This window comes from Momordica charantia (genome assembly GCF_013281855.1).
Source record: "Momordica charantia cultivar OHB3-1 chromosome 5 unlocalized genomic scaffold, Mcharantia_2.0 BLBB01000005.1, whole genome shotgun sequence".
NCBI classification, from domain to species: Eukaryota; Viridiplantae; Streptophyta; class Magnoliopsida; order Cucurbitales; family Cucurbitaceae; genus Momordica; species Momordica charantia.
In genome coordinates, this window is record NW_028275163.1 from 14,469,086 (window position 1) to 14,489,163 (window position 20,078).

At 44.1% G+C, this 20,078-nt stretch overlaps 1 non-coding gene and 1 pseudogene across 1 annotated transcript; one reads left to right on the forward strand and one right to left on the reverse strand.

Annotated features, from left to right (window-relative positions):
* The first annotated feature begins 471 nt into the window (after window positions 1-471).
* On the forward strand, window positions 472-578 carry LOC148211397 (small nucleolar RNA R71). The gene has a single exon (XR_015791092.1). It is a non-coding gene; the product is annotated as a small nucleolar RNA R71 (small nucleolar RNA).
* A 3,637-nt stretch (window positions 579-4,215) lies between these two features.
* On the reverse strand, window positions 4,216-6,347 carry LOC148211398 (uncharacterized; annotated as a pseudogene).
* Window positions 6,348-20,078: the final 13,731 nt, after the last annotated feature.

The following is a 20,078-nucleotide window of genomic DNA, read 5'->3' on the forward strand; positions in this document are numbered from 1 at the left end:
TATGGGTTAAAGTTCCTATTGTTCCCATGTCCTACATAAAAAACGGAAGCAGGGTTATGTGGACAATTATCATAAATATGGTTTTCACTGCAGAATGAACAAATGAGATCGTTGACTTGGCAAACAGGGGCAGGAGTGCAATAATCCGACTGCACAGGTTGTATCGGCGTGGCTAATGGATTTTTTATTCCCAATGCCATCTCTTTTAGCCTCTGGTTCATTGTAACCATCTCTTTTTGCATCGAGGTCGCAATGTCCAGAGCCAAAACTCCAGCTGGATCTTGCTTCTTTGGTGCTGCCCTAGATCTTTGCGAACACCATAGTTCGTTGTGTGAAGCTAAGTCATTTAGGATGTCAACTATCTCGTTGAATGTCTTCTTTGTAAAGGCTCCGTTGGCAGCATTGTTTAGCATCATCTTAGTAGGATGATCTAAGCCTCTAAAGAAATGTTCTATCTGGATGCATGCCGGCAAGCCATGGTTCGGACATTTCCTGATTAGTTCTTTAAATCTCTCCCACGCCTCGTGAACAGGTTCACGATCATATTGTCTAAAGGAGATGATCTCCTCTCTGATATCAGCGTGGCGAGTAGGTGGGAAGAATTTTGTTAAGAACTTCTCCACTAATGACCCCCATGTGGTGATGGATCCCGGTGGAAATGCATTGAGCCATGCTCTAGCTTGGTCCTTCAAAGAAAATGGAAAAAGTGTTAGTCTCAGAGCTCGTCTGTTATACCAGGTAATCGAAATGCATTTGCAATTTGAATGAATGATTTCAGATGATCATGTGGATCCTCATGTTCCTGCCCTCCAAAATGTCCAATTGTCTGCAACATTTGGAACATCATTGGTTTAAGCTCAAAGTTTGCGTGGGCTGGAATAGGGTTGACTATCCCTGAATCAAAGTTCTGAAAAGCCGTGGCGGCATATTCTCGCATTGCCACGTCTCTGTTGTCCGCCATCTGGATATGGTTGAATTCATCATTTCTTGCATGATCCCTCATATTACCGTTAACAGCAGGTGGATCAACCGGATCACGAGGTGGAATATCTGCCATTGATGTGCTCGTACTCTCTACCTCACTTTCAGGACTGATTTCACCTTCTCTCTCTTTTTGCTTTTCTAGTTGTTTTCGAAGTCTTTGCTCCTTTCGAGTTTTTCGAAGGGTCCGCTCAATCTCAGGGTCAAGGGGTAGAAGAAAAGATCTTGTGCTCATGCACTTTAACTTACCCTTGTGAGATAAACGACCAAAAATATAGAACAAAAACGGTGGATGGAGATTACACCCAACAACAATTCTCAAAAATAAAAACTAAAAGAATTTGAAAATAATTTTAAAACTAAAGTCCCCGGCAACGGCGCCAAAAACTTGACTGGGATGTTTATGCTGAACGCACGCGCTAAGCGTGGTAACAATTATATAGATGCAAGCGCACACCTGTCAGAGTAATATAAAATGGATGGAGTATCCAAGTATCGATCCTCAAGAACTTCTAAACAATTTCCAAACTCTAAAGTTTTAAAGAATAGTGAATGTTGGAATGAGTGATTCTTGTAAAATGGGAAGTGGTCACAAATAATGGTTTGGATTTGGGATTTGGACTTAGAATGATAAAATCTAGCCCGAATTACTTCAAGTTAGCCATCAAAGAATCAAGGACATGCTAAGGACAATATGCATTTTACTTTAGAAACCAACGACTACGCTTCTCACTTGACTTATGTCTAAGCAAGTTCAAAGTCCTAAGACATTCCCTAATATGTCTATTATGAGAGATATCTTAGTTTTAGGATGGAAATAGTCGCAACCTCGGGTTAAGGTCCTATGTCTAGGCTACTTAAGCGGAACCCTTATGTCTAAGGCGCTCCTCTCCTCGGTTTAACCACTCAACAATGCAAATAAGCAACCTTTTCAGTATTGACTTGTTAAGACTTACAGTGGCCTTCTCTAAATCCTAACTTTTTGGGAAAACATGTTGAGCAATGAATGGAAAGCAAAAAACACTACTTCTTAGCAACCCTTTTTAGACATAAGAGACTAACTATCCATAACCGGGCTAGAGACGGGAATTTAGAAAGACATATTGAAGAAAATACAGCAAGTAAAATGGTTGAATGTGGAATGCATGTGTGAAAACAAAAGTTAACTAACGGAGAGTTTTTATCGGGATTGAGAGCTTCGCCCTTCTCTTTCAAGCAAGGGAGAGTGTCACGTGCTCTTTCCTCCAAAAACACAACTCTCTTAACTGAAAATAAAGTAAAGGCAAAGAGAGAATAAGCAAAGTGCTAGATTTTTATATATTTGAATAAGTAGAAAAATGACTAAGTACAAATGGAAACAAAACAAGCTCAATAAAAGAATGTAAAGTGCTCGGGATTTAAAAATCAAAAGTAACTAATGAAAGCAACTCAAAAGTACTTAGAAAGCAACAAAGAAACACTAAAAATGATCAAGAGAAGGAAGCAAGGCTTGATGAATTTGGTGGAGAAGTTGCTGGAATTTATAGTTGTGCAGAATTGGTTAGGTAGGTCCTAAAACGATGGTGAATCACCCATTTCCAACTCTTTTGACTGACCAAATCGTGCTCAAACTGATAGTGGAACACTTCTTCTACACGTATGCATCGGTTGGAACCGCCAAAACGCATTGGAAGACGCGTTTCATTAAGGGCAAAGTTGGAAGAAAACCTGTTTTTCTGCAGGCTTCCCAGGCGCCTGGCGCCTCCCATGTAACTTTTCCGTCTTTTTGCTTCTTTTGATTAATTTGCACTCCCAAATGGTCCTAAAATGTCATAAATACAATATAAGCCATCCACAAACCATAGTATATGAATTTTGCATGAATTGGAACTCAAACGATCGAGAAAAATCCGAAACAAAGCTGAAACATTGTAAAAACAGCATCTAAAACCTTCTTTTTACGCATGTAAACAAGCGTAATCAGCTATTTGACATGCCAACAGGTGAAAGCCTCCAGACAGAGGCCCGTCGGGTTGTTGCACCCTTTAAGTATACCGGTGTGGAAGTGGGATGACGTAGTCATGGACTTCATTGCATGGTTGCCGAGGACGGCTAAAGGTTTCACAGTGATTTGGGTGATTGTGGATCGTTTAACAAAGTCTGCGCATTTCATACCAGGCAAAGCCACGTATTCAGTAGAAAGGTGGGCGGAACTTTATCTGCATGAAATAGTTAGACTCCATGGCATACCAGTGACAATAGTGTCAGATCGGGACTCCCGTTTCACGTCAACGTTTTGGCGGAGTTTGCATAAAGCACTGAGGACACGACTCGATTTCAGTACGGCGTTCCACCCCCAGACCGATGGCCAGACCGAGCATCTGAACCAGGTTCTGGAAGATATGTTGAGGGCTTGCACATTGGATTTCGGTGGTTCTTGGGACAAACACCTGTACTTAGCAAAGTTTGCATACAACAACAGTTATCAGGCGACTATTGACATGGCCCCATATAAAGCATTATATGGGAGAAAGTGTAGGTCGCCGGTGCATTGGGATGAGGTCGGTGAGAGAGTCCTGTTGGGACCAGAATTGGTACAAGAAACTAATGGCGCCATCCAAAAGATTAGAGCAAGAATGCAGACGGCCCAAAGCAGACAGAAGAGTTACGCTGATGTTAGGCGAAGAGCATTGGAATTTGATGTCGGTGACCACGTTTTTCTTCGTATGGCACCGGTGAAGGGAGTCCTACGTTTTGGTAAGAAGGGAAAACTCAGTCCAAGATTTATTGGTCCTTTTGAGATCTTGGAGCGCATCGGCATGGTCGCTTACCGGTTCGCTTTGCCACCGTCGTTGAGTGCAGTGCATAACGTATTCCACGTGTCCATGTTGAGGAAATAAGTCCATGACCCTTCCCACGTCTTGGATTACGAACCACTGCAGGTAGATGAAACATTGTGCTATAGGGAAGTAACCATTGGGATCATAGCGAGAAAGACCAAAGTGCTGCGGAACCGGGTGATTGACTTGGTGAAGGTCTTGTGGAGGAACCACCAAATAGAAGAGGCTACTTGGGAGAGAGAAGACGAAATCAGGGCCCAATATCCTGGATTGTATCCTGAATTGTTCGAGCAACGAAATTTCGAGGACGAAAGTTTTTGAAGGGCGGAAGTCTGTAACGCCCCGCGTTACTCAGGTTAGCTTGCCTCGAGTTCCGGGACATTTTTATAACAAAATAGATTTTTATTTATTTATTTCATTTTATTTTGTTTGATTCATCAGTTATCTTTATTTAATTTAAGTGTGGCATCTCGATTATTGTGTATTGCTACAGAATTAGTGGTGAGTTAGTCGCGTGTAGTTATTTATCAAATTATGGTTTAGTACGGATTCCGTTATGTGGCACTTGTTTTGGGCCATTGGGCCAATTACGAAATTATATTATTGGCTTGTTTTAACAAGGAGGGGTTGGGTAAGTGGGCCTTAAACAAAAGGAAAAGAACCCAAGCCCAAAGGAGTTAAAAGTTTAAAACAAATAACCCTAGCCCTTGTTCTTTTTCCTCTTCTTCTTCCTCCCTTTCCCTCTCTTGTTGAAGTCGCTGGCCACCCCCCTCCCACTCGAATTCTTCTTCTCCGGTGAGCAGCTCCGTTCAAGCGACGCGACGAACAGCGGCGGCATCGGAGCAGCAGGTGCAGCTCGGGACAGCAGCACGGCAGCAGCAGCGTCGGGCTCGGGCAGCAGTAGGCGGCGGCGTGTGGTCCGGGCAGCAGCAGGTGCAGCAGCGGCGCGTGGTGGCTGTTCGCGGTGTTATCCCTCGATCCGACAAACTCCAACGACTCGAATAGCTTAGATCTGGGAAGCCCGGTAATTTTCTTTGACCCACCTTTGTTCGAAGTTAGATTTGGATTACCCACACCTAAACGAAATCGATTTGGAATTTAGGCACTGAGGCGGATGTGAGATGTTTTTTTTTAAATTGCCCACGGAGAGCGAAGTTTCGACAGTTTATAAAATTGATATTTTTGGTGGAATTATGAGAGTCGAAGCTTTATTTTATTTAAATTATTCCCAGGGAGTTGGTTATCTCGTGTTTAGAGTTAAGGCTAGACAGGTGGATTATTTAGCATTACCTAGGATGGTATATAACATCCTGGGGCGTTACACATAGGCCCCACACGCAATACCCAAAAAGAACCCAGAGTGAGAAAGAAATACCTGTGACAATGGTTTCGGCATCCGCCGCTTCCTTACGAGTAAGTGCGAAGACACGAGCCTTCTGGTTACCTCCATACGTCGGAACTGTTGGGGGAGCCTTCTGGCCTAGCCTCTGGGTGTTCCCGAGCGACATGGGACACTCCCTTACAAAATGCCCTTCTCTCCTGCACCTGAAGCAGCCCTTATTTCTCGTCCAACACTGCCTCACATGTCTTCTTTGGCAGGAGGGGCACACTGGCAGCATGCTCTATTGCTGAGCCTGGTGCTCTAAATGGCTGGTTAGCATAAGTCAGAGGGGCTTTCCTTTTTCCACCTGAAGACAAACCGACTTCCAGCAGAGGTTGGGCCTTGTTCGAGACATCCCTATCCATAATTAAGGCACCCCTAACTGCCTCACGTAGGTGGCGGGTCGCTGAAGGTCTACTGGTCCTCTAATCCCCTTGCGCAAGCCTTTAACGAACCTCTTGATCTTTATTGCGTCAGTGGGAATCAATTCCAGAGCAAAACGGGAGAGTTCTATAAACTTCCTTTCATACTGTGCTACTGTTAAGGTTCCTTAGGCAAGATGGAGGAATTCTGCCTCTTTCGTATCTTTCACAGTCTCCGGATAATAGTAGTCGTACAACAAGTCCTTGAACCTTGCCCACTGAACTGGTACATTAGCATGATCTTCTGCTGTTGCTATTGAGTCCCACCAATTCAGGGCCTCGCCCCTCAACATAAAAACCGCACCCTTAACCTTGAATTGGTCCTCGCAACCTAGGTATGCGTTAAGGGCTTCCAACTCTCTGACCCACTCTTCTGCTGCTGTCGCTCTCTCACTTCCCCCGTCAAAGGTAGGGGGCCCATAACGCTTGAAATCCTTTGATGAACTGGGCCTCGCTCTGGGGAATATGAAAATGTCGGGGTAGCTGAGCTTGTGCACCGCCAACCCCTGCTGTGTTATTGATCAGTGCCTGCAACACCTCCACAAGCAACGCCACCTGAGGGTTTACCTGGGAAACTGCCTGGGGAACTGGGGGATCTACCCGCCCCTGAGCCGCTGTTGGAGGAATTGGAGGAACTACCCCCGCCTGATCACCAGCAGGAGGGGGCGGCGGGTCCGTCACATTCTCACCTCTCAGGGTTGGGTCGACGTCTGCACACAACCTCAAACTACGACGAGGTGGCATTGTCTTGATGAAAGAGCACAACAATCAAGCGAGACGTTAGCACGTTACTCTATGTGTAGACCAACAGGAGTGTGGCGGTTGAAACTTCCACATAAGTGCAAAGTCAACCACATCCTAGCTAGTAAACTCAGTGAACACCCTAGGCCTAATTGGGCAGGGCTACAATCCTAACTGATGAGGAAGAATTAAATGCAAAAGCAATTCAAAATGGGGGAGTATAAGTTCAGAAGAAGCGAGCATGAGGCGTACCTGGTGACGACAAGGAGGCCAATCGGGATCACTACTCCTAACACCCTAGTTACTAGGTTAGTCTACAGGAGCGTTTTGGCTCTGATACCAACTGTGACGCCCCCAAATTTCACTACTTCACGAGATGACGTCACTATATTACCTATTCACTTTCCTTACAAGATAAACCCCGCATTCGCAACATCGTCATTCGTTAAAACTTTACCACATAACCCTCAAATCATCCACTACAAGGCCTTGTGTATCCCAACGACTAGCATGCGTTTTCACTTCCGACAACCAACATGATAACAACAGTTAACCCGTCCCATCACTCTAGTCAACTCCCACTAACCCTTTTAAGACAACTTGAAAGTCACCCACATTCCAAGTCACAACACAATTATTCAGCATACTTTTAGACGTACGAAACAAAACACTACCCAACAGATTCCAACTAAACAACATAAAACTAAATAACATACAATCAGCATATGTATTTCAAAAGTCACCCACATTCCAAGTCACAATACAATTGTTCAGCATACTTTTAGACGTACGAAACAAAACACCACCCAACAGCTTCCAACTAAACAACATAAAACTAAATAACATACAATCAGCATATGTATTTCATCCCCAACATGTTTCCAAACGTCATAGATCAATTTCGCCCAACCATAATAATCAGAACTGACCAGTCACATTCAATGACAAGTAACCATGCATGCTCATAATGTCTAACAATAGAATGTGTGTAGACTTCACCAATCTTAATAAGGTTTGCCCGAAAAATTGCTTCCTACTACCGATGATTGATCAGCTTGTAGATGCTACGGCTGGGCACGAGCTGGTCACCTTTATGGATGCCTATTCTTGATACAATCAAATAAAGATGCATGAATCAGACCAAGTCCACACCTCTTTCATGACTGATCAAGGCTTGTATTGTTATAAGGTCATGCCCTTCCGTTTGAAGAACGCGGGGGCAACTTACCAAAGGATGGTGAACAAAATGTTCGCCAATTAGATCAGACGCAACATGGAGGTATACGTGGATGACATGCTCGTCAAGAGTAAGCAGTCCAGGTCGCACCTGGCCGACCTGACTGAAACTTCCGAGGTCCTCCGGAGGTACTGGATGAAGTTAAATCTAGCCAAATGTGCCTTTAGAGTCTCATCTGGCAAGTTCCTAGGGTTTATGGTGAATAATCGTGGCATAGAGTCCAACTCAGAGAAGATAAGGGTCGTGCTCGAAATGCAAGCCCCAAAAACCCTTACGTAGCTGCAATGCCTTAATGGGAGAATCGCTGCCCTTGATAGGTTCGTCTCCAAGTCTACAGATAGGTGCACCCCCTTCTTCAAAGTCCTAAGAAAGAAGGGACCTTTCGAGTGGACAGCAGAGTGTGGATTAGCTCTTGAAGAACTCAAAAGCTACCTCTGCTCGGAACCATTGCTCCCGAAGCCCATGTCGGGAGACAAGCTACAGTTATACTTGGCCATATCCGACAACTCAATCAGTTTGGCCCTAATCAAGCAGGACAGAGTACGACAAAGTCCCGTCTACTACACAAGTAAAGCCATGACCGAGGCCGAGACCAGATATCCCCAAATGGAGAAACTGACCCTCGTCTTAGTCACTGCGGCACGAAAGTTAAGGTCGTACTTCCAAGCCCACACCGTGACCATGCTCACAAACTTGCCTTTGAAGCAGGTTTATCATAATCCAGAAACATCTGGATGTCTGATGAAATGGGCTGTGGAGCTAAGTGAGTACGACATCCAGTTCGAACACCGAACGGCTATAAAGGGACAGGTCGTTGCGGACTTCATAGCTGAACTCACTCCTCCAGTAGCTCAAACCCCCGCGTCCGACCAGCCACGGACGATGTACGTGGATGGGTCTTCGAATGAGAAAGGGTGGGCGAAGATGTGCTCTTTCTCGCCCTGGATGGCATGCGCTTTGAGTACGCTCTGCGCTTCAACTTTCGTTCCTGAAACAATGAGGTCGAGTATGAAGCCCTGTTGGCCGGATTGCGCATGGTAAGAAGACTGGGGGCCACCCACCTTCTAATTTTCAGTGATTCACAACTGATAGTGAATCAGATCAAAGAAGAGTATGAGACAAAAGACCCCAGAATGGAGAAATACCTTGTAACGCCCCGCGTTCTCTGACTCGTTTATTTTAAGAGATAAATAGTGTCTTTGGATTTTTCCCTAAGTTGATAACTTTAATTCTTGGATTTTCTAACTTTGAAATTCTAATTTTTGGCTAAATTAGAATTGAGTTTAATTTCTTTGGATTAAGATAATTTAAGTTCTCGACCTGTGTAGGAGATTTTTAGTTAAATTCTAAATTCACGAGTTTTAGGATTTTCCTTCCTAAATTCTACTTTTCTTTGAATTATTATTCTTGGGTTTTAGAGTTTAAGTTAACTATTTTATTTCGGGTTGTTGTGAGGTTTATTTTATTTCTGAAGCATAATTATTGGCCTTTTGTTTTGGACCATTGTAGTTTTAGTTGGGCCTCATTAAGATTTGGGAATTGGGCTATAGGTTTTAAAACAAAGGAAAGAATAAAAAAAACAAAAAAAAACCCTAAACCACTTCATCTTCTTCTTCCTCACTTGTCCGACCGCTCCCCCCCCCCCTTTGTTCTTCTTCATCTCCCCAACCCATTTCCGTTTTCCGGCAACCCCGACGCCGGGGGCGGCGTAGCAGCTCCACGAACAGCGACACTCGGCGGCGACGGACTGTAGATCCACGGGTGGCGAGGCCTTCAGGCAGCGATCGACGGCGCGAACGCGCGGGTTCTGCAGCAGATCTGGAGATCCCGAGCGGCGGTGCGAGACTCCCTCCTCCGGCGTTGTGCGAAGTCGCGACGGTTCTACGCACGGGTTGAGCAGCAGCGGCGCGCCTTCAGTTCTGCAGTGGCTGTGCCGTTTTCCGACGGCAGCCAATGGCCGTGTGCGCTCCGACGACCACCCACAGTCCCGATCTGTGGCCTTTGCTTCCCCTCGACGACTTTAGACGCTTACTCACATCTATCCGGAGTTCGATTCGCGGTACCCACCCCTATTTAGACTCAAGCCAGCATTACCCATCGCGTTTGACATCGGAACAGCATACATAAGGACATTCGAACTCAGTTTTGGATGCCCGAACCTCCTCGGCGTCGACCCACTCCTTAACCAAGAGGTTTTATGGTGAGATAGTAGGTAACGGATCATCTAAACTCACTTTCGATGCAAACTAAGTGTTTCTAACATGAATTCTAATCAAGTTTGGGTTGCTTTTGGATTTAGGAACCCTTCGGTGAACTTGGTAGCGTATTAGAACTTTGTTGTAAGTAGTTTCTTACTGGAGGGATTGGTTGTTGTGTGCTGAGATGATATGGTTGTTTGCTCGTGTGCTCATGTGTGATACTTGCATGTCGCTTGTCGTTGATATCATTTAATAAACGTCATTGTTGATAAAACTGTTGATATATCTTGGGAAAATTACGTGGTTGTGTTTGATGTATGCTGGGTATTTATCAATTATATTTTTGTTTAGTGGTTTATTGTGCTTTTCTGGGAACGATGCCTGTTGGAGCTGTTGGATCATGTTGGACTATTTTAGATTGATTGGCTTTTACATACGATCATTTTGGTGTATTGCATATTGGACTGTTATGAGATTGTGGATGCATGAGGCATGGCGTAGTAGCAAGTAGGACTCTTGTGAGAATTTTGGGACATAACAAAGTAAGTAGCACGGGGGCGGGTGAGTGCGTTGATGTTTGTTATTTGGTTGTCGATGTGCTGTTTATGACGTTTAATATTGGTTCTGATACGTTGTTGTGCAGTATAACTCTTGTTTATGTTGGTTTGTATGCCTGGGTAGTGTTGAATGTCTGTCGGTGATAATAGTGGGAATTTTGTATTGTTGAGCTGCTGAGATCTGTGGTTGAATGATGTATGTTTACAGGGAATGTTCGTTAAAGTGGATTTATTTTGGGAATGTTTGTTGTCTGAATTCGTATGAAGTGGTTGGCGTGTCTCATGAGTTGTTTATTATATCTGGCAATGCTTATTGGATATGGACGTTGGATATTAAGTGTCTGGATGAATTGTGTTGGGCTCCAATCGTTTGCAATTGGTTGACTATGCTTTGTTATGACTAAACTCACTGTGGCGCGGTTGTTAAGAATTGATATGTTGTGAAAGCATGTTTGGTTTATTGTTTTGCTATTAGAATGATGTTTATGTTGTGGAAGCATGCTGAATTGTGTTGGTGAGCTGAGAGGTGTATTGAAATCATACTAATGGTGGTGTTGTTGATGGGCGTTGTGGTGGTTGGAGTTATTAGGGAAGTAGTACTTAAATCCTGGTTGGAGGCTAGAAATGATATGTGGAGTTATGAAAGTTACGAAGTGAATGGTTGAGTGTCAGGGCCTCGGGTACAAATGGTCGAGGGCTGATACGTCACTAATTGGGTATCGAGGCCTTGAGTATAAATGGTCGGGGGTCGATATGCCAATATTGGATAAAGATGAGCGTCGAGGCCTCGGGTATAAATGGTCGGGGGTCGATGCGAGGAGTCTTTCGAAAGGAGAACTATTGGGGCCTTGGGTACAAATGGTCAAGGGCCAATAGACGGTGAAGGCATCGGGGCCTCGGGTATAAATGGTCGAGGGCCGATGCTGCAGGGTCGGGACTCTGGGTATAAATGGTCAGGGGCCAACTCTGCTCGAAGGAGTTAACTGTGGAAGGCTAGAGTAGCTGTGATAAGCGTAGAGATAATTGAGATGTTAGGGAGACTAGAGGTTAGTACTGGTAGTTAATGTGTTCCTGGTTGTGGTTGTCACCGAATTTTATAGAATGTGTCTGTGTTTGAATGCATAATGTGATGAAAAGCTTGACTGTGAATGTTTCATGATTTGGTTGAGCATGATGTGTGTGTGTTGATCCTTTAATAAGCATGACACGTTGTTCCTTGATAAGTATGTTGTTTGTGCGTAACCCTTCAGATAAAGGCTGCTTACTGAGTACTGTGGTTGTACTCATCCCTCTTTTCCCCTCCAGTTTGCAGGTATCGAGCTAGCTCTTGGGATGGTGATGGCGAGGAAGAGGCTTGATCGGAAGGACATTAGCTTTGTTGCGTGCAATTAATTTCTTTTAGTTAGGATAGTTGTGGCCATTTAATGTTGTAGTTGAGTTGGTAGTGGCTGGTTTCGTTTAGTTTTATTGTCTAAAGAATGTTGTAAGGTTGTCGATTCATTATTCTTTTAGAGCATTAATTTTGTTAGCCTCTTGAACTACAGGATTGTAATCTACTTAGGATATTTATGAATATATTTGTTTACGTTGATCGTACTTGAATTTGCTTTTGCTTCATTGCCATTCGAGATATTAATATTCGTTTAGTGAATGGTTTATAGTTGGTAAGGTTTCCTTGAAGGGTTTGGTTAATGTGAAGTCGGTATTAAATGTTTTATCTGTATAGGATGTGAGTTTCTCTTAAAACATTATTGTTGTTGTTCTAATTGTTCAAGCTCTCGTGAGTGTTGGAAATCAGAGTAGCGCAGCAGAAGCGTGGTAGTTTTATTGCTTAGTGTTGTTGTGAAGAAAATTCTCTTGTTTATGCGAAAATTTTAGGTAGGCTTAGTAACGGTCCCTGTTTGGAAATGGTGAAATTCCTGGGGCGTTACATACCTGGAAAAGGTCGGGTCGCACCTTGCCTATTTCCAAGCCTATGAAATCAGCTAGATTCTGAGGTCGCGAAACTCCAATGCTGATGTCTTGGCCAAGTTGGCATCAGCATACGAGACCGATCTGGCAGGATTGGTCCCGTTGGAAATCTTGGACAACCCTTCTATTTTGGAACAATATATGATGGAAGTCAACTCTCATCCTTCGTCATGGATGGACCCGATCAGGAGCTTCCTAGAAGATAATGTCCTAGTAGACCCGAGAGAAGCCAAAAAAATGACGAGGAAAGCAGCTCGGTACCTGCTCCGATACTGAACAATGTACCGACGCGGATTTTTTTACCCCTTCTTAAGTGCATTTCCAAAGAAGACAGGAATTATGTCCTCAGGGAAGTGCACAAAAAGGTCTGTGGCAATCACTCAGGGGCAAAGTCCTTATCGGCCAAGGTCGTTCGCCAAGGTTATTACTGGCCCACGATTGACCTGGACGCGAAGGAGTTTGTGAAGGCGTGTGACAATTGTCAACGCTTTGCAAATGCCATCCATCAGCCTCTAAAGCTGCTGACTTCGATTCCAGCCTCATGGCCCTTTGCACAATGGGAGGTGGACCTAATTGGGCCTTTCCCGTTGGGCAAGGGACAGACTGTTGGGTATGTTGCCCTAAACTCGTAGTTTGTATTTTTGTAAAAACAAATGTCTATTTAATAAAGTCTTATTCAATAAATTTGTTGTTGAATCATAGCTTTACATTGTCCAAAATCCAATAAACTAAACATCTAAGGTTATTTTTGATGTAATCGGGACAGTATATATACTGGGTATATAGTTGATATACGGGGTATATATTTGATATACCCCTGATATATGAATGGATAACATCCCGTGAATAACCTAAAGGGTCTATAGTATATGGATAAGGTTGGGTACCTTATCCTAGCAACACTATGGATACCGCTCACTCTGTAAAGGTTACAGACAACTCGATCTAGGTTGTTCGTGTGGAGACATGCGAGTGGGGGTATCCTGTACAATGAGTTTGTATAAGACCAGACCGCGAAATAGGCAATCTTTAGGTGTAACACCGTTAACTAATAGATTGCTATTTCTTAGGATGACCAGGCAACTCATCTCAATCCTGAGTGAGTTATGGACTCCTGCCCCTGAGGGCTCGTCTTTTGATCTGTATGTGTAAGAGTGGCCCGAGTCGCCGACTCAACATTCCTACCATTTTGGGGACGAAACCGAGTGGGGAGCTGGGAACATAACTTTACAAGATGGAATTCACTTCTCCCCGACTTTAGGGGAGTAGATGAGTGTTCCCTTAAATGCTGACTCCGGGACTTGAACAAGGGGCTTGTGACGTCCGAGAGGAGGGGTAGATGAATGAACCGATACCACATCCGAATGATAGGGATCCTGAGATTATTGAAGAATGGTCAATAAAGGGTTAAAAAGAAGGACTCGTGTTGGTCTGTAGGGGCTAAATTTTGGGACTTTGTGTTACTTATTTGGGCCTCATTTAAGATTTGGGAATTGGGCTATAGGTTTTAAAACAAAGGAAAGAATAAAAAAAAAACAAAAAAACCCTAAACCACTTCATCTTCTTCTTCCTCACTTGTCCAGCCGCCCCCCCCCCCCCCCCCCCGTTTGTTCTTCTTCATCTCCCCAACCCATTTCCGTTTTCCGGCAACCCCGACGGTGGCGGCGGTGTAGCAGCTCCACGAACAGCGACACTCGACGGCGACGGACTGCAGATCCTCGAGCGGCGAGGCCTTCAGGCGGCAATCGATGGCGCAAACGCGCGGGTTCTGCAGCAGATCCGGCGATCCCGAGGATGGTTTATAGTTAGTAAGGTTTCCTTGAAGGGTTTGGTTAATGTGAAGTCGGTATTAAATGGTTTATCTGTATAGGATGTGAGTTTCTCTTAAAACATTAGTGCTGTTGTTCTAATTGTTCAAGCTCTCGTGAGTGTTGGAAATCAGAGTAGCGCAGCAGAAGCGTGGTAGTTTTATTGCTTAGTGTTGTTGTGAAGAAAATTCTCTTGTTTATGCGAAAATTTTAGGTAGGCTTAGTAACGGTCCCTGTTTGGAAATGGTGAAATTCCTGGGGCGTTACATGGGCGTTACTGGGCCCCACCCTCTCATTGGCCGAGAGGGACTTCCGGTTATTGGTGTTTAAGGAGTAAGATGTAACTCAGGGGTAAAACGGTAATTTGAGGGTCTTTAGTGGAATGACCCGTAGTTAACAAATCTTGATTAACTCGGTCAATGAGTTTGAGCGATTAATCTCGCATCGTTGGATAATTAACTCGGTTTTGGAAGAATTTGAAATGTTCAAATTACTTAAGGGATTATATGTATATTGATACATTATAATATATATAGTTAATTATAAATTAAAACTATATATTATGAGAGAAATTATTTGAATGTGATTCAAATAACATTAATATGAATAAGATTCATTTTAAAACTATAGGTTAAAAATAATGTGCATAAAATGTACATTAGAACTATAGGTTATAGGAGATAAATGTTATAGAATATGATTCTACTTTTATGATAAATAATTAAGTGTTAATTATTTATTTGATTTATATATATATATATATATATATATATATATATATATTAATTATTAATTGGATTAATAATTAATAATTATTTATTAATTAATATGATTAATTAATAAATTAATTTTATATTTTAATTATTATATATATATATTAATTATTTATATAAATATATATATATTATTAATATTAATAATATTAAACTCCCCTGCAATTTTGCAGGGGAGTGGGAGGTTAGTGTGACGTGGGGAGTTACCCTAGGTCACTGTTTTGTTTTCTTTGCAGTTCTGCACAAAAGACAGAATACAGATTGTAAGAACTCTCCCAGTTTTCTCTCAATCAAGCTCTCCCTTAACTCTCCCTAACATTCAAAACAAGTTGCTCCCACCAACACGATCCCGAGACCCAAGAGGATAGCGAGGAAGACATAGTGGTGGTGTTCGAGGGAAACTCGTTGAAGAAACGTTCTTCAAAGGTAGAATTTCCCCTGTATTTTTCTTCCGTAAAATTCGATTTTGTATCCCGAAAAACAGAAACGAAAATTCATTTCCGCTCCGAGATTCACATCCCTTCACAGACAAAGTACGCCATCATCGCTGTAGATTATTTTACCAAATAGGTCGAGGCCGAGGCTCTTTTGACAATCACGGAGGCCAGAGCCACGACCTTCATTTGGACAAACATTGTCTGTCACTTTGGCATACCTAATGCCATTGTGACAGACAATGGCAAACAGTTTGACAACGCCAAGTTCAAAGACTTTTGTTGCAAGCTCAGAATCAGTCACCTCTGTCCGTCCCCAGCTCACCCGAAAGCCAACGGACAAGTAAAGGCGGTCAATAAAATCATTAAGCGCGGCCTTAAGCTACGACTTGACGCCAGGAAAGGACGGTGGGCCGAGGAGCTACCTGAAGTACTCTGGTCATATCTAACTACGCCTCGGGAGTCCATTAGAGAAACTCCCTTTTTCCATGGCCTTCGGGTTCGAGGCCGTAGTACCTATAGAAATTGGGATGCCAATGGAAAGATTAGACTACTACGAACAGGCTAAGAACGAGGAGAAGCTACTTCTCAGCCTCGACCTCATCGATGAAAAAAGGGAAGCAGCTCAACTACGCTTGGCGGAGTACCCAAACCGCATGGCGAGACACTACAACTTGAGAGTTCGACCTCGGAGCTTCTAGGTCGGACACCTAGTCCTTCGCAAGGTGCAGAGGCATGTTGAGGCATTGGAACCGAGTTGGGAGGGGCCATTCGAAGTCAAGGGCATAGTCCAACCTGGGACGTATATACTGGCCGATCTCAAAGGAAAGCTACTCTTATACCCATGGAATGCAGAGCATCTGAAGAGATATTACCCTTGAAATGTTAAAACGGTCCAAAAATGAGGTGGACTTGTAAAAATTTTCAAGGGTTAATCCCAATAAAGGACTCCGTGTTATTTAATTTCATGTCTTCTGTGGGTGCGAGTCCGATGTGAAATTAAATGGGGGCCGAAGGGGATTAAAACTTAGAAAAATTTAAAACCTCTAAAGAACCTACGAGTTTGAGATGAAGTTTTTGGCCGAGGTGTATAAACCTCGTGGCCAAGTACAAGAAATGAAAATAGTTAAAGATAAACACAAAAAAGCTCTAGAAGACAGAGGAGCCTCAGCCGCTTCCGAGGTGTGACCCTAGCTCGTCTTGGGACTCGAAGATGTCGACTTCCTGGAAGTCTATTATCCCAACCTCTTGGGAAGAGTTCACACCGATTACAGGAAGGAGAGCCTCATTAGCCTCCTGGGAAGAAGGGTCCACATTCTCTTCCTCGTTGAGCTCGGCATCGGAATCAAGCTTTTTCAGGCATTGATCTACGAGGTGCTGGAGGCCAGGGGTCGTGTTAGGGCCCGAGGCCCACTTTTCAGCATACCTGCGCTCAAGGTCGAGCTCAGGAGCTACCTCTTTGACCCCCCTTCATTAGGAACTTGAAGCCCGCGTCGTTGAAGTCTTTGGCAAATCCGTCAAAGTTGGGGTGCTGGCGAAAAGTTTCCTCCAGGAGAACCCCATTGCTAAGTCTGGACTCCGCGAGCTCGAGCTTAGCCTTTAGTTCGGCCATCTCGGAGTCACAACTCTGGAGCTTGCCTTCTAGGTCTTCTCGGCGGCACGCGAGTTCGTCATTTTCCTTCATCAGCGCGAACTTTTCCTTCTCAAGGCACTTGGCCACAGCGTATGCACCCCGAAGGTTCTCCATGTGGCGGGCAGCCTCAGCCTTGGCGCGTTTAAGCTCAGCCTTGTTGGCCTCGGACACAGACTTCCACATCTAGGCTTCAGCACGAGCCTCTGTGAGTTCCCCTTCTAGGGCAGCAGCAGCCTCCAGCACAGCCGAGGAAGCCTCCCGCTTCTTCGCGGTAAGAATGTCGCGCCCTTCTAGCTCGACCTTCACAATGAGGGTTGTCAGGCAAGCCGCAGCGTGAGCCTACAGACGTGAGCAAAGAAAAGTAAAATGTTAACGCCATAGATAAGTCCACAAGTGCAAAACGAAGTAAACAAGGTCGCACCTCGACAGTGTAATCCAACAGCCGTTGGATGGCAGACCCCGGTGCACTGACAAACTTAGAAGCTCTCCTCTAGCATCGGTCGAAGCAGGAGCCTGATATCTCCATGGCTCTTTCCCTCACCCCAGCACTAGATGGCTCGACCTTGAACCTCATCTCGATGTAAGAGGTGCCACTCATCCTGGCCTCGGGGTCATCAACTAAGTCCCCGGAAGGACTGACCCGCTAGCCAACGTGCACCTCCCTCACCTCGTCCTCGGAGTGATAGGTTTTGCTCTTCTTCTTTTTGGACTTTTTGGGAGAGGCTTTCTTCCAGATCTCCCTAAGGGGAGAAACTTCAAGGATCTCGTGATCCTGAGAGGCTTCAGCCGTGGTCACCTCTTGCATCGAAGCGGCTTCATGTCCAGTCTCAACCACCTCGACTGTAGTGGGAGGGTCAACGATAGCAGCTTCAGGCGCCTCCTTATTATTGGAAGTCTGCCACGCGCGTGGGTGCTTGCGCCTAACATCCTAGGAGAAGCCACAAACCATATATGCAAAAGGAAACAATTGTGAGTTAGTCGCAGGGTACGAAAGGTGTCCACTATAAAGCACAAGAATATCTAGCAAAGGCAACAAACCTAGTTCGGAGTTCGGTCTTTGGGCCTCAGGCGGAAATAAAAGGGGGTTGTAATCAAGTAGCCCCGAGGCAAGAAGAAGTTTGTCTATTATGAGAGTGCTGATCTGTCTGTCGCTCTTAAACTTACCTTTGAAAATTTTCAGGGCGTTGAAGGTCGGCTCGGAAGGCTGAGGAATTGGCTGAATAGCGATTGAAAACATTGAAGTTATAAGTTATGCAAGGAAAGGATGAGTAAAAGACTCCGCTCCTTACCTAAATTCCCAAACCTACGAAGAACGTCGAAGAAAGGCAGGTCGGACTCGTTCCTAGCCAGCCATGTGCTAGAGGCGAAGAACCACTTCGCAACCCATTTCTTTATAGAGGTTGGACCTTTAAGAATGCCTCCCACGCCCTTTCTAGCACACAGGCAGTACCTTCCCTTTCTATCACACAGGCAGTACCTTCCCAGCTTCCTAAAGATTCGTTGAACTTCGAAGCAAGCAAGAAGCTGGTCAACTCGAGGAGGTCCAGATCATCCACCTCCTTGCACCGTAACCAAAATAAGGTGGCTAAGCCAAAGACGACTCCCCACCCATTGGGGGCCACTTGTGCAAGAGCTAGTCCAGTTCGAAACAAAAACTCCTGAGCCAAAGGGTAAACAGGAAGGCGGAAGCCATACTGAAACATTTTTAAGTAAAGGGTTACACACCCTTCAGGTGGACTATCAACTCGTTCCCCTTCCTTGGGGAGCCTAAGGGGGATGTCGTCTAGAATGTTATATCTCCTATGGAGGGGGCCGAGGTAGTTCTCAGGCATCTGGGAAGGAAATTCTAAGCCTTGCCCCGAAGTTGAAGTATCACTATCATCCCCATCATCCTCTAAGAACCTAAAATTGTCTATCTCCTCCTCTAGCTCAGAGTCTAACCTACTGGCGAACTCCTCCACAAAATTGGCCCTTCTAGGTGAAGAATCCTGGTTCCGAACTACCCCACTAGATGAACTGCTATTACGAGAGCTTAAGGAACTAGAAGACGTCGACAATGATTTTGAAAATAAAAAAGAAAACTTAGCAAAAGAGAAGGAACGAGACTAACCTAAATATTTCGATCTGATGAGTTCGGACTCCAAGATTTCAGATAGCGTAAAAAACGGAAACAGATCATTGGGGGTATTTATAGTAGCCCGAAATTTAATCTCAGCCGCACACGTGTCTCAAATTGGACGTCTTAGATCGGAAAAAGACTGAACGTCAGTGAAAATCAAGTGCGTCGATCGACGGTACCATTTTCAAGATTCCCCAACGGTAATATTAATCGCATCGGCCCCGGAAGTCACCATGTGAGTTGATTTCTCCAAGGATAAAGAATTTTTCTGCCAGGTCAAGATCGAACCTGACAGAGAGGGGGCCAATGTTTGGGGGAGAAATATCTCTTTCCCACATGGAGGACGGAGATTCGCTATTAACAGAAGAATTATAGGGATGAGCTTGAGGAGCTCCATCTCGGATCCTTCCGAGATGGAATATTCATCACTTTCTATTAAGGAGTTCATGCGACATTTCCAAGAATGTGTCCGAGGTCGATTTGATCGAACCCGACACATCCGACCACAAATCCGTCCAAGGTAACAGCCTGTCGGAACCTAAACCTATAAATAGAGGGCATCATTTCACCATCAGGTATAGAATTTCTCCTCAAACTTAATATGGTGTCCGAGCTATTTACTGACTTGAGCGTCGGAGATTTTGCCCTCTTGTGCAGGTCTTTCCTTCGTGCTTCGGGTCGGAGCAAAGACCGGGTTCGAGCTTGATTAGCGTTGTGCAAATCATTGTATAAACAGTTAGAATATTTTAAAAATTAGTTTTGAAAATAGTAATATTTTTAAAAAATAAAACCTTGAAAATGGTTGCCACATCCATCAAAGTTTTAAAAGATTTCTCCCGACGTTTTTGAACATAATGTATCCCAACCTTTTATTAAAAGCATTGAGAGAAGTAACCTTATCTCAAGGTTTTATAAAAATGTTGGGGGTATTATTTTAAAATAATTTTGAAAGTTAGAATAGTTTAAAAATTAGTTTTGAAAATAGTAATCTTTTAAAAAATAAA